Below are 12,786 nucleotides of genomic sequence, written 5' to 3' on the forward strand. Positions count from 1 at the left end.
ATCAGGTTGAGATCTTTATTCACCTTCAGGTACTAGGTGGGGAGTATGATGATGGTGGCCCTGCCTGGAGTACCCCTTCTGTTGCAGGCCACAGCATGACAGACCCCTACCTCACTTTCCCCTTTCAGAGTCCCTGATAATTCCACATCAGGTTCTCTTGCCTCAGACGTACTCCTCCTTGGGGCTCGTTTATTATTTGAGCAATTAGTCCATATGTAGTCCATTTAATCAGTCACCCCACTGCAAGTAGTCTTAAAATCCAAGGCATCTAGTCTATTGATGTAGCACATACCACATTCCGGCATCTTCTGGATGGGAGATCACCTTCACCAGGGAGCATCCCTCACTCCCCCTAGCCTCTCACTGTTCCTCTGGGTCCAACCCTTCAGCATGGAGCTTTCAGCAGGGAAGCAAGGGAGGAGCTTACCTATTTTCACCCCATACTGGTCATTGGCCCTGGCTTAGCAGCAGAGTAGGTCTCCTGCTGACATCTCTCTGGCTGTCAAGTGTCTCTAGCCCTGGCCCTCTGACTTGGAGAGGGCAGCCAGCAAACCCGTATTACTGCTTTCCCCCCAGGCTTCCCCCAAGAAATACCTTCGGCTTCCTTCCACTGTCCCCTTGGTGTCTGGCAGCTCTCCCCTGCCCTTCTTCTGACGGACTCAGTCTGAGCTAAGGCAAGCCGCACTCATCAGGTTTCTCTCTCTTTCAACCCAGTTGGGAGGCAGCTAAGGAGGGGCAGGTGCACTGGCCCTGCTTCCTCTTAAAGAGCCAGTATCACCCACAGATAGCAGAGCTGCCTCCAGGGACAAGTACAACCTTTCTAGCAAGCCAGCATCTTTGCTGCATTTCTGAGGTGGGGGGCCAGATGTTATGAAAACCTCAACACTTCACTTAACCGCCCCTCCCCCCCCAGCTCCCACAGCCAGGTTTTGATGCAGTCTAATGACTCAACTGCCCTGCTCTGTTAGCACTCATGAATAAATTGAGAAGGCTGCTAAATTTCTCGAAAGGGGCAGATGGCCTTTGCAAATCAGCACCTGTATACTAGGGTGATTTATTCATTAGCCAGGGAAGCTAAATAAATAGATTGTTTTTTAGGGCAACACATGGCCAGAGCCTCAGCTGGTGTAAACAGACATAACTCTGTTCAGTGGATCTGGCCCATTATATTTAGGCTATATAGAAGCCTCCTTGCCATGTCCACAAAAATCACGTATGAGATACTGGTCACTTTTGAGTATTCACTAATGGCCAGTGACAGCCCCACCTATTACTTGCAGGCCATTAACTTGCTGTATATCGCACACAACACACAAAGAACTGTTAGACTCCAAGAACAGCACAGAACGCTGTGGTCTGAAGTGAACAAACTTCTGTCCCCGCACTGTGAGATGTAATCAGCTGGGAAGAAAATCTGCCTCCCATAAACTGACTCACAAATACATTTGAGAGACCAGTGTTCACCTCCCTAGAGACATGACCCATAGGAGTAGAGTGCATGCTACATAACACACAAGCTCTCGCTTTTTGGTTTCAGGCCCCTGTGCTTTAATTGCTACTGCCCTTGAGGATTTTGTAGAAAGCTGCAAATTGACTGCGCTCCACCATTCTTGGAAAACCCCCCTCACGGAGCTCTCATACAGAGCCAAATCCTGAAGTCGCTCTGAGGCAGAGCTCCCACTGACGCCACTGGGAGCTCTGCCCCGCAAGGACTGCAGGATGAGACCCAACTGTGAGCCTAAAAGGTTTGTATTCTGCAAGCAGAACATCGGAGAGTATACTTACCTCACCTTTCCTTTTTCAAGATGAAAATACTTAGCCTTGAGTAAAAAGGGCCATACAGACACAGAAGGATATATACCAAGTGGCATACAATAAATAACTTCATATGGAATATGCAGAACATGAGGACAAACAGCTTATAATTCACATTGTAAACACAGATTTACGAACACCACTTACATTACAAAAGAGGGAACTTTTTGAATATTATTCATGCTCATAACAGAGTCCACTCACCATTAGGCTCACCCTCACGGTGAGGCGTGATATAGCAGCTCTCTCATTGACAATGGTTGCTATGACGCTTTCTCATCCCTCTGGCCAGGTCACCACTTTAGATCCACTCCTCCCAGCATCACTATTATGCAAAGTAAGGGTCCCAAAAATATCTATAACACAAATAAAAATCCTTCCCCCTCTCTGGGACTCTTCCTCAGCCTGTCTTCTGCTCAGCCTGTTGCCCTCATGCTGGGCTCGATAACTCTCAGGGTAGGCTTGTACAGCCCTGGTCCCTCCTCCTTCCACTCTAAGTTCTGGCCCAGAGCCCTGTATTGAACAGCTGGGTTTGCTCCAGTTTTCCCTGGGCAGTTTCTCCCTCTCACCTCTGTTTCAGTGAGGGTCTTTCCCAGGCCTTCCTATCTGGAGAGCTGGCCTTCCAACTCTCAGCTTTCTACCTGGCTCTCACTCCAGCTCTTTCCCTAGTTGGACTTTATCACCATTTAAGCTAGGCTCTTCCTGACTCTACCACAGCCACCTTCGGCTCTTTATGGGGATTAGCCTGATTCTCTTCCCCCCGCTCCAGGTGAGGCTCATTCTCTAATCAAGTTGGCTTAGCCCCAGGCTCTCTAGCCCCAGGCAAGCCACCTTGTTACAATGCTCTTTACTGCCAGCTTTTCTCTCAGCTTGGACAATGAAAGGCAGGGTTTTTTGTTCATCGTCCACTTCACTTTTAGGTTCTAGGTGTTGCCCTATGTAGGTTTCAACCACAGCAAGGGAACAGCTATTAGTTTAAATGCAAATGTTTTCACTGGAATTTAACCCCCCTCCTCCTGAAACATTTCTGGTGGTTTTTAGATTTTCTAAAAGTGTGTTTTTCTAAAACTTACATTTGAAGCGGAACCTAACTTGGCAGGGTTGCGTTCAAGAATATTATACAGTCAAAAGCAAAACACAACTAGATGTACAATTGCCATCTTCAGGGGACTGATCAGCTACAACCGTCACCAAACCAAGGAGCACATTGGCTCAAAGACCTTATTTTCTATGAAGATTTTTGTTTAAAAAAACCCACGTAATTAACAATTGTTTTTGAATACAGGTTGACCAACGGTAATTGTGACCAGTACAGCATTTCTCACATTTGTAACCACATGAGCCTTTCTGTCATGCTTGCTCCTGCCTACTCTGCAGTATGATGAGGGGGAGGGCTTCACAGCGATTAAAAACGCACGGCTGGTTGTTGCTAGCTGACGGACTCGCAAGGCTCAGGCTAACTGTTTCACTGCAGTGTATACATTCAGACTCAGCCTGGGTCACAGGCTCTAGAATCCTGCAAGTGGGGATGGTCCCAGAGCTCGGGCTACAGCCCCAGCCCAAACATCTACACCACAATTAAACAGCCCAAGCCCTGTGAGCCCAAGTCAGCTGGCACAGGCCAGCCGTGGGTATCAAACTGCAGTGTAAACATACCCATGGAACCTGATTCTCCATTATGTTACACTAGTTGTATGCCATTAGCTGCACTGAAGCCAATGGAGGTAGCCTGGTATGGACCAAGTGTTAACAGAGGGGAATAGCAGACCCAGGGCATTAGAACTGGCTGTATCCCACCAGCAGAGGGAGGAAGAAGAAAGGCGGAGAGTAGGGGAAGCTCCTGTGTAGATGTGGCAAGGTTGGTTTTCTTCCCCACAAGCATCAGAATGGCCCCTAGGAGTGACTGTGCTGCCAGAGCCCAGAGGGAGCAGCTAAGTGCAATGACAAAGACCGCGAGGGCAGCTCAAGGGAACAATTAGCACCATTCAGATGAGTTTCTGCAGAGAAATTAGGCTGCAAGCCAGAAACAGAGCAGCTGCAGCAAAGAGTCCCAGACATACAGAAAATGAGAGATCCACCTTCACAGGACCAGCAAGAGAGAGTCTTAAAAGAGGAAGGGCCTATACTACACTTGGCTATGCCTACATGAGGGAATTCTGTCAGCATAGCTATGTTAGTCATGGCCATGATCCCCGACTGATATAGCTGTGCCAGCTGAAGACCCTAGCAAAGACACAATTCTATCAACAAAACTGAGCTTGCACTGTTATAACCAGTTTTGCTTATGGGGGTGTTGTTGTTATCCCAGTACAAAGGACCGCTTTGCTGGTATAGCTGCAGCTACACTAGGAGCATTTTGCCAGTATAGTGTACCGGTATTCTTACACCAGTACAACACTCCTGTAGACAGAAAAGGAGTACTTGTGGCACCTTAGAGACGAACCAATTTATTTGAGCATGAGCTTTCGTGAGCTACAGCTCACTTCATCCGATGAAGTGAGCTGTAGCTCACGAAAGCTCATGCTCAAATAAATTGGTTCGTCTCTAAGGTGCCACAAGTACTCCTTTTCTTTTTGTGAATACAGACTAACACGGCTGTTACTCTGAAACCTATTTCCCCTTGTTTTCCTAACCACCCCCTTCCTCAGACGTTCTTGTTAAACCCTGGATTTGTGCTGGAAATGGCCCACTTTGATTATCATACATATTGTAAGGAGAGTGATCACTTTAGATAAGCTATTACCAACAGGAGAGTGGGTTTGTTTGGGGGGGGGAGAAAACCTGGATTTTTGCTGGAAATGGCCCACCTTGATTATCATACACATTGTAAGGAGAGTGATCACTTTACATAAGCTATTACCAGCAGGAGAGTGGGGTGGGGCGAGAGAAAACCTTTTGTAGTGATAAACACCCATTTTTTTATGATTTGTGTGTATAAAAACAAACATCTTCTGTATTTTCCACAGTATGCATCCGATGAAGTGAGCTGTAGCTCACGAAAGCTTATGCTCAAATAAATTGGTTAGTCTCTAAGGTGCCACAAGTACTCCTTTTCTTTTTGCGAATACAGACTAACACGGCTGTTACTCTGACTCCTGTAGACGTAGTCCTAGTATCCTTAAATAAATACTCTCTGTGTGTGTAGACAAGTTAGCATACCTAATTGTGAACACACACAGACAACCGCTCTATTGAGTAATGAGGTCGAGGTGCGTTTTTTTAAACAGGCACTTTCCAGAGTAGAACTTCACTTTAAGACTCAGTGACATCCAGCTGGAACAATAAGTTATGGGTGAGACAGCAGGTAATAGCCCTGATGTGTTTAATATTTACTGTTAAAATAGTACAACAAAAGCAAAGAGGGCATAGTAAGAATAATTACAGGTACACAGTACAAACAGTTGTGAGGACTGCCCCCCAAAGGAATTGTTTGCAGTGTGTCATCTATATAAGATTCCAGGACTGTCACTCTGAAGCCTAGAACGTCTGTTGAGGCAGTGTAAAGCAATGGAAAGAAATAGCTATAAGCATGTTTGGGAACTCCTTTTGTTTAGAATATCCCCAGGTTCAATCACCACTGGGATTTGTGGTTGGTTAGTCCAATTTTTAAAGTTCTCAGCCATTTTCAACTCTTTTACATTTTACAAATTAGATCCATACGAAAATATGGGATTTCATCTAGTACAAAGAATAAACAGCACTATACAGAATTTGAATATTGTATATGGTTTTGGTAGACAGAGATATAAGCTAGAGTCAACCCCTAACTTGTCTAATTTATAGTAGCTGCATTGCATAAGCATCATTCAAGTACTCCCAAACTCATCTGAATTGAGTTTTATCATCTTTAGCAGAATAATTGGCTTTTTCTAGGACTATCCTTTGCCCAATCAGATTGAAGAGGGGTACACTGGCTTTCTACTGCAGAGTAAATTTACATGTGCCCAGTGCAGTCGAGTGATCATAAAATCATATGACAGAAAAGGACCTCGAGAGGTCATCTAGTCCAGTCCCCTGCACTCATGGCAGGACTAAGTATTATCTAGACCACCTCTGACAGGTGTTTGTCTAACCTGCTCTTAAGAATTGCCAGTGATGGAGATTCCACAACCTTCCTAGGCAATTTATTCCAGTGCTTAACTACCCTGACAGTTAGGAAGTTTTTCCTAATATAGAATGTAAGCTGCCCTTGCTGCAATTGAAGTCCATTGCTTTGTAAGGTTAACTGGGTTAGGCAGGGTGTCATGCAATGGAGACATGCACTAGCCCTCCCTTACTTCCTGTTTAATTAGGGGGAGTCCCTCTGTTCCCTCACCCCTCAGGGATGCAGTTATATAAATCAATAAGGCCCAGATCCACAAAGATGTTTAGACGTCTAACTTCCAGGGAAGATACGAACGTAAATGCCTTTGTGGATCTGAGCCTGCAATCCTGTGAATAGACATATTTTTGCTGCATTAAGTAGTCCTGTTTCAAAAGCCAGGGTAATTGTCAGGTGGACAAACCATCTTTTATTTAAGTTTACAGAGAAGATAGGCTGTATTGAAAAGGATATGCAATCTTATAACTCTGTTAACATGACTTACCTTGTAACAAAGCTGCTGTTTGACTGGGTGTTCCCAAAACATCAAGGAACCTCAGATACATTCCCAAAACATTCCATCACTCGGATACTACAGTGACAGGAGCTATGTAAGTATCTGGATAGACAGAACCTGCTGAGGCTTGGCACCAGTGACAAGTCACCTTCCCTTCACCTTTATAAGCAGCAAGGTTTTGGTGTGTATCCAGTGGTTCCGCAACAGTGATCTGTGGACCAATGGTAGCCCAAAGAGAACTGGCTGGCTAATATTACATTCCCATGTAAGACTGCCACAGAGATGTTAGGTGAATGGTTGAGGAAGAGTTCTGACAATGACAAATGGGAGAGGAAGTGATCCACCAAATCAATCTTTAATACGGTGTAGTCCCTGGTATGAAAAAGTTGGAGACAGCCTTTTAGCCCCTTTTAAATGTCCATCATGGTAGTTAATTGGGCACTAAATAAATAACAAGTTGTACTATGTTCAGCAGGGACTTTAAGTTCAGATTCCTTGAGTTCAGTTGCAGTTACTTACATAATTTAAAGTTATGTCAGTGAGAGGTGATATCAGGTCATCTCAGTATGGAAGGAAGGCTTGTGCAAAGAGATGTCTTGTATCAAGCTCTGCAAATGGTCAGGCTCAGGTTCCTTATGGTCCCTTCTGATAATGAGTTCCACAACACAAGGCAAGCAACTGTCCCATCCTTGATGATGGGGTGGTCTCTCAACTAGCCAGGCTCTGACCCATTTAAAATGCTTAAAAATTAGATCCAACCTCTCGAACTGGATCCAGAATTAAGTTTGAAACCAGCAGAATAGCAGTGTGATGATGAGCAGATCTGTCTAATATACATTCAGTGATGTGATCAGTTTTATGTTCAGCTGGAAGTCGCACTGGCATAGAAAAGTTCACCTGAGCTCTCTTCGTCCCAAGCCACTCAGTCATCCTGCTATTTGATTATATGGAAGAGATAATTATGGATATATATATATTTTAATTAAAACCTTCCAACATTTGTCAAGCTCAATAGCAATAATGCCCCATCTAGGATCACAATATCAAAAAATATCTACATTTGACAATGTTCATTGCACTCAAAATGTTGCTCCACTCTGACATTGCAAGATTTTTCTGCAGAGCCAGAAGTGGATATGGGTCTACTACCATAAAGCATTTGCAAGATCAGGACCTATCTATATTGTTCTTAAATGTGTGCTTAGCAGGAACCTACAAAGATAAAGGACATTTTCCATTATTCAATACTACTTTGGCTTCTGAAAAGTCAGCAGCCTGCATTTCATTCCTACAAACTAAGCTGAATCACTACAAGATGCTTTCTTGGCAACTCTCTGTAGGGACTTCTCATAAGTCAATGAGCAACACAAGTTTTGTTTAACTGCTCTCTTATTTATTTATTTATATTAATTCAATGCATTTAAGGGGCTGCCCAGGCTGGAATGGAAAGAGAGTGGTTACACTATCAAATATTTCTCCTGTAGGGTGACAAAAAGAAGCTGTCTCTTAACCTGATGGCAATGAAAGACAGAGAATGAATCATTGCTTGAGGAAACCAATTTATTTAGTCACTCCGTGCCACTGTTATTTATTACTTGTCAGCACATGCTGTTAGTTCAATTAAATATAAAAACCTGAAGTTCTCTCCAAGTCCTTCCCCCAACCCCATTTTTAAAAACACACAACAAACAAGAAAAATGACATGAATCTGCACCGCTAAAGCAGAACCCTCTGGGTTTATTGTGCTTCTCTTGTTTTAATTAAGCATTGTTTATTAAACCTTTTGCAGCAAAGGTAAGGGGATTATTAATCTTTTTCACTAGCTGAAGATAAAAGTTTGCAGGGAAAGAGGACATTTATAAAAATACAGTTTAGAGTACCCCACTGAGATTCACTGACAGAAAAAAAAAATTAAAATGAGGAAGCGAGACAAAGTGTTGATTGCAACACTTTATCAATACAAATACAGAAAGCTGCAAAGACCAAACTGTTCTAGTAAAACATCTCCTCTCTTTTGTGTATAATGGCATGGGGAATGAAAAACCCTCACTTTTATATGCGTGTTACATATAAAATGAGGGAGAGAAGTAAGCTGGTCTCTCCTCTCTCTCTCTCTCTCTCTATATATATATCTCACATACCCAAATGAGTTTGTATTTCATTACTTCATTTATTCTTGCATACGCCACATTTGTTTAAACATGACAACAGCAGACCGTGGAATTTACTTTCCCGATGAAGGGATTCACTGTTTGCCTTACTTGCACAATTAACCTGAAAATCCTTCTTCATGCTAAATGTAAACCCTGAAGGTCTATAGAAAAGTTGGTATGTGGAGAATACAGATTCTCCTTCTCTCCCCCCCTCCCACCCCTGGTGCCATCCCTAACATAAAAGGGCTTGCTATTCTAAATTACATTTCTGATCAGGTTTACACCTCCAGTGTGTCAAACACTGCCCACTGATTCTTGGGACTGATTACAGCTTTCAATGGTATGTATATATTATACCCCAAACAGCTTTATGAGACCTGCAGTTTTTCGTCCACCCTAGATCTCACTTCACCAAGTTCATTCTTTTTGGCCTATCGGTATTTAATGAACAGCAGTGACATTATCGTCCTCTGCGGTAAATGGGAAGGGAGGTGGAGCTGGTGGCCAAGTGGCTCACCGTTCTCTTCCTTTATTGTTTCTGGGTTGGATGGCCATCAGGACTTAAAATAATGCTAATCTATGGCTAGAGCAAGGCGGAAGTGCATTTTCAAACTGGCGTACCGAAAAAGTATTCTGCTAATTCATTTAATATTGATGACTCTATTATTTAATGAAATCTAGAATGAACTGGCAAGTTGGTTTTCTCAAACACACAGTGATTTTAATATTCTGGTGGTGTACACTCTAGCTAATCAGCACCGAGGATGGGATTCACCAGTTTAGGGCACCAGCCCTGCAGTCTGATCTTTGCAAGTGGATTCCTGTTACCTCTGTGCAGCCATACTGAATTCCGTGTCTTTCCACATGGATCATATGGCATGACCAGCCCCAGGTTTACAAATTAGAAAGTAAGAGAAGAAAAACCATGGCCATTGCATGCTTTGTTAATTTATTCTGACAATTTAATTATGGATAATATGACCGCATGTCAGTAAATGTACCGTCATATATTCTTAAAACAATGAAGTTTTAGAAATGAGACCTCCCTATAATACTTATTCAATCTCTCCTAAGTAGCAGTGGGATGCTGCTGCTTTTTTGAAAGAATTATCAAATTTGCAGATAAGCCAAAGAAGGAACTAGTGAAGGTCTGCTGTACTTTGAAAGAAAGCAAAGTACACATATTTAAGTCCCCAAGTATCTAATGCTGAACATTCTAACTTGTCATTCGCAATATTAAACAGTTCTACCGTATTTCAGTTTGGTTTGAAGATTAATTCCTTTAACAAATCAGTTCCTTTACAAGGAACAATGGCTATGCTGTTATATAAGGTGGTAAGCTGAAAGTTGATCCTTGAATAGAGTTGGCTGGGTCCTTGGAACATTTAAAAATTTTACAAAAATTGAAGCTAGAAAAGACTTTAGTCCATGCCTCAGGTGTGGCAGGATGGGTGCTTCAATTTATTTTTCCATTGCTATGTCCAGTCCAGGTTCAATGCATTTCTGCATAGATATTGCCTTAAGGCCTGGAAAAAATATTAACAGATATTTTAATCAAATGACCTAGCCTGTACTTTAGTGAAGCTGGCTACTGTAACTCCTTAAGGAAGAGGGAGATTTAGGGGCTCTCATTTTAGTAACAACACAATCTAACTAAACTGACACTACAAGGATCATCTTGGGCAGTGGTTCTCAAACTTTTGTACTGGTGACCCCTTTCACAGAGCAAGCCTCCGCGTGCGACCCCCCTTATAAATTAAAAACGTATTTTTATATATTTAACACCATTATAAATGCTGGAGGAAATGCAGGGTTTGGGATGGAGGCTGACAGCTCGCGACCCCATGTAATAACCTCATGACCCTCTGAGGGGTCCCAACCCCCCAGTTTGAGAACCCCTGATCCTGGGGCTAAAAGCCATGGGGTCTCAAGAGACCTGGGTTCTATTCCCAAGTTCTGCCACACATTTCATGTGTGATCTTGGGCAAGTCACTTAGGTGGATATAATGATATTTCCTGTCTCACCTTTTGTCTATCTAGATTAGAAGGTTTTTTAGGGCAGAGAGAATCTTCTTTTAGGGCTTCTGTACACAGTTTTTGTATTGCTTTAACTATAGTTGTTTGAAACTCGTATAGTTAAAGCAATACAGCCCCCTAGTGTGGATGTAATTATACTGCTCTACAAGTGCTAGTACCAGTGTACCTTATTTCTGTAAATTTAAGGGAATAAGTTATGTTGGTGCAAGGCATCTTTATAGTAATGTAACTACCTCCACACTGGGAGCTGTGCTGATTTAACTATTTTGGTTTAAAAACATACCTGTAACCTAAATAGTTAAATTGGGTACAAAAACTGTAGGCCAGGTTTTACCATACCTATACAGTGCATAGCACAATGGGTCTTGATCTCAACTGGGGCCTGCCGGTAATCTAACTGTAATACAAATAAATAAGGAACTCCAGACTCCAGTACTTAAAGCGTTAAACCCACAGAGGAGCAAATTTTGCTCTCAGTTTAAATTCAGAGTGACTATATGAAGGTGGGTGATTTATATCACTCTGACAGAGCAGAATTTAGCCTTGTTTACTCGTCCTTTCTTCTGATATCTCAAATTCACCCACACGTCATGAATAAAATTAGGTTGCATGGAGCCACAAAATTGAGGAGGGAACTGCAATTTTATAGGAATAGAAACTTTTACAATCTAAAATAGTTACCAAGAGCAACTTTGCAGGGCCACCAGATGCAATAAGCAAAAATTCAACTTTAAATTATGACAATAGTCAAGGCAGATCCTATGGAAAGGGAGAGACTCTTACCATGCATTTAAAAAAGGGATGGTCTACCATATGAACATGCATTTTTTAACAGAGATGATTACTTGTCCTCTACAGTTTAATAACCATGCAATATTTACAGTTATGCTCTTTGGTTCTTTCCCCCTCTGACTAGAGTCTGTTTGATTAACTGGTATGCAACAAAAACCTTTATACAGGCTTCAGATTTTTCTTCACCTTTTATGTATCCTGTTTACATATTTTAATATTAATGGCAAGAAAGGACCATAAAACATGAGACTTGACAAAAAAATTGCAGTATTTTAACATTTAAATTTGACTGTAAATAAGATAACCATAATAAACTTTTTTTCTCCACATATTGCAGATTGTCTTAGCAATAAACATGAAGGTTTATATTACCGTGACTAAACTGCAGGACTTCATAATCAGATTTTAATTTGGTATCTGTGCTTCTAAACTCATGTTCCTTTTCTTCACGTTTCGGCATCGATGACTTAACCAGTTCATCTCTCCTCCCTACCAAATAATCTGTTGCAAAACTCTCACCTGCAATTATTTTACACCCATAAAATGGGCACAATGCTTACCTATGTCAGTGATCTTACAAAGCAAAAGCAATGCTTGTAAAGCTAAGTAGTAGTACTTATAAAATACTATATTTGCTATTAGGTTCTGTGTGCAAAAGCCACTTTTAAAAAAAAGAAACTGCTTTTTTTTAAAAAACCTTAAGATACTCACACCACAGGATAAGAATGATATAAAAATTAGTTCAGATGCGAGCCTTTGTAGTTTGAGCTGTGGTTAGCAATAATGGGCATACATGATCTTTATAGCCCTGAATGATTTCAGACCCAATTAGGTGAGTGTTGATCTGCCCACAGCAGCAAAGAACTGCAGGCTTCCCTTGATGCTGCTGTTCATGGCAGTTGTACTCTCTTGAACTGCAGGCAGGGCACCCACAGTCAAAGGGGCCTCCCCCTATAGGAATAGCTTCCTGGTTCGCCAGTTTGGTATGATTTGGAGCACTGTGCTTAATGTGGCCTTTAACAACCACCACATTAGAATGGAAGCATTTTAACCAAGTCAGCTATGTGGGTGACCTGCTTTTTACGTGTGTGCTTCTTTTCTAAATCCTATGAAGTAAACTGATGTTAGTCATCAAGCCTTTAACACATTGTGATTAATAATTATTATTTTAAACAGTGAAAGAGAAAATATCTTAGCACAGATGTATTAAAACAAATGATCCAAGACTGTGGTTTCCCAGCATTTTAGGCAAAACATTTCCCTGCAAGAGCAAATACTATAATCATAAGAAAGCTACAAATAAATCTGAATTGTTCAGTGGAAATGCCTATAATTTCTCTCTTAAAAATGACATTTTGAAGTCTAATTATTGTTCCCTCTATCAAGTCACC

Source organism: Lepidochelys kempii, chromosome 5, assembly GCF_965140265.1.
Source record: "Lepidochelys kempii isolate rLepKem1 chromosome 5, rLepKem1.hap2, whole genome shotgun sequence".
NCBI classification, from domain to species: Eukaryota; Metazoa; Chordata; order Testudines; family Cheloniidae; genus Lepidochelys; species Lepidochelys kempii.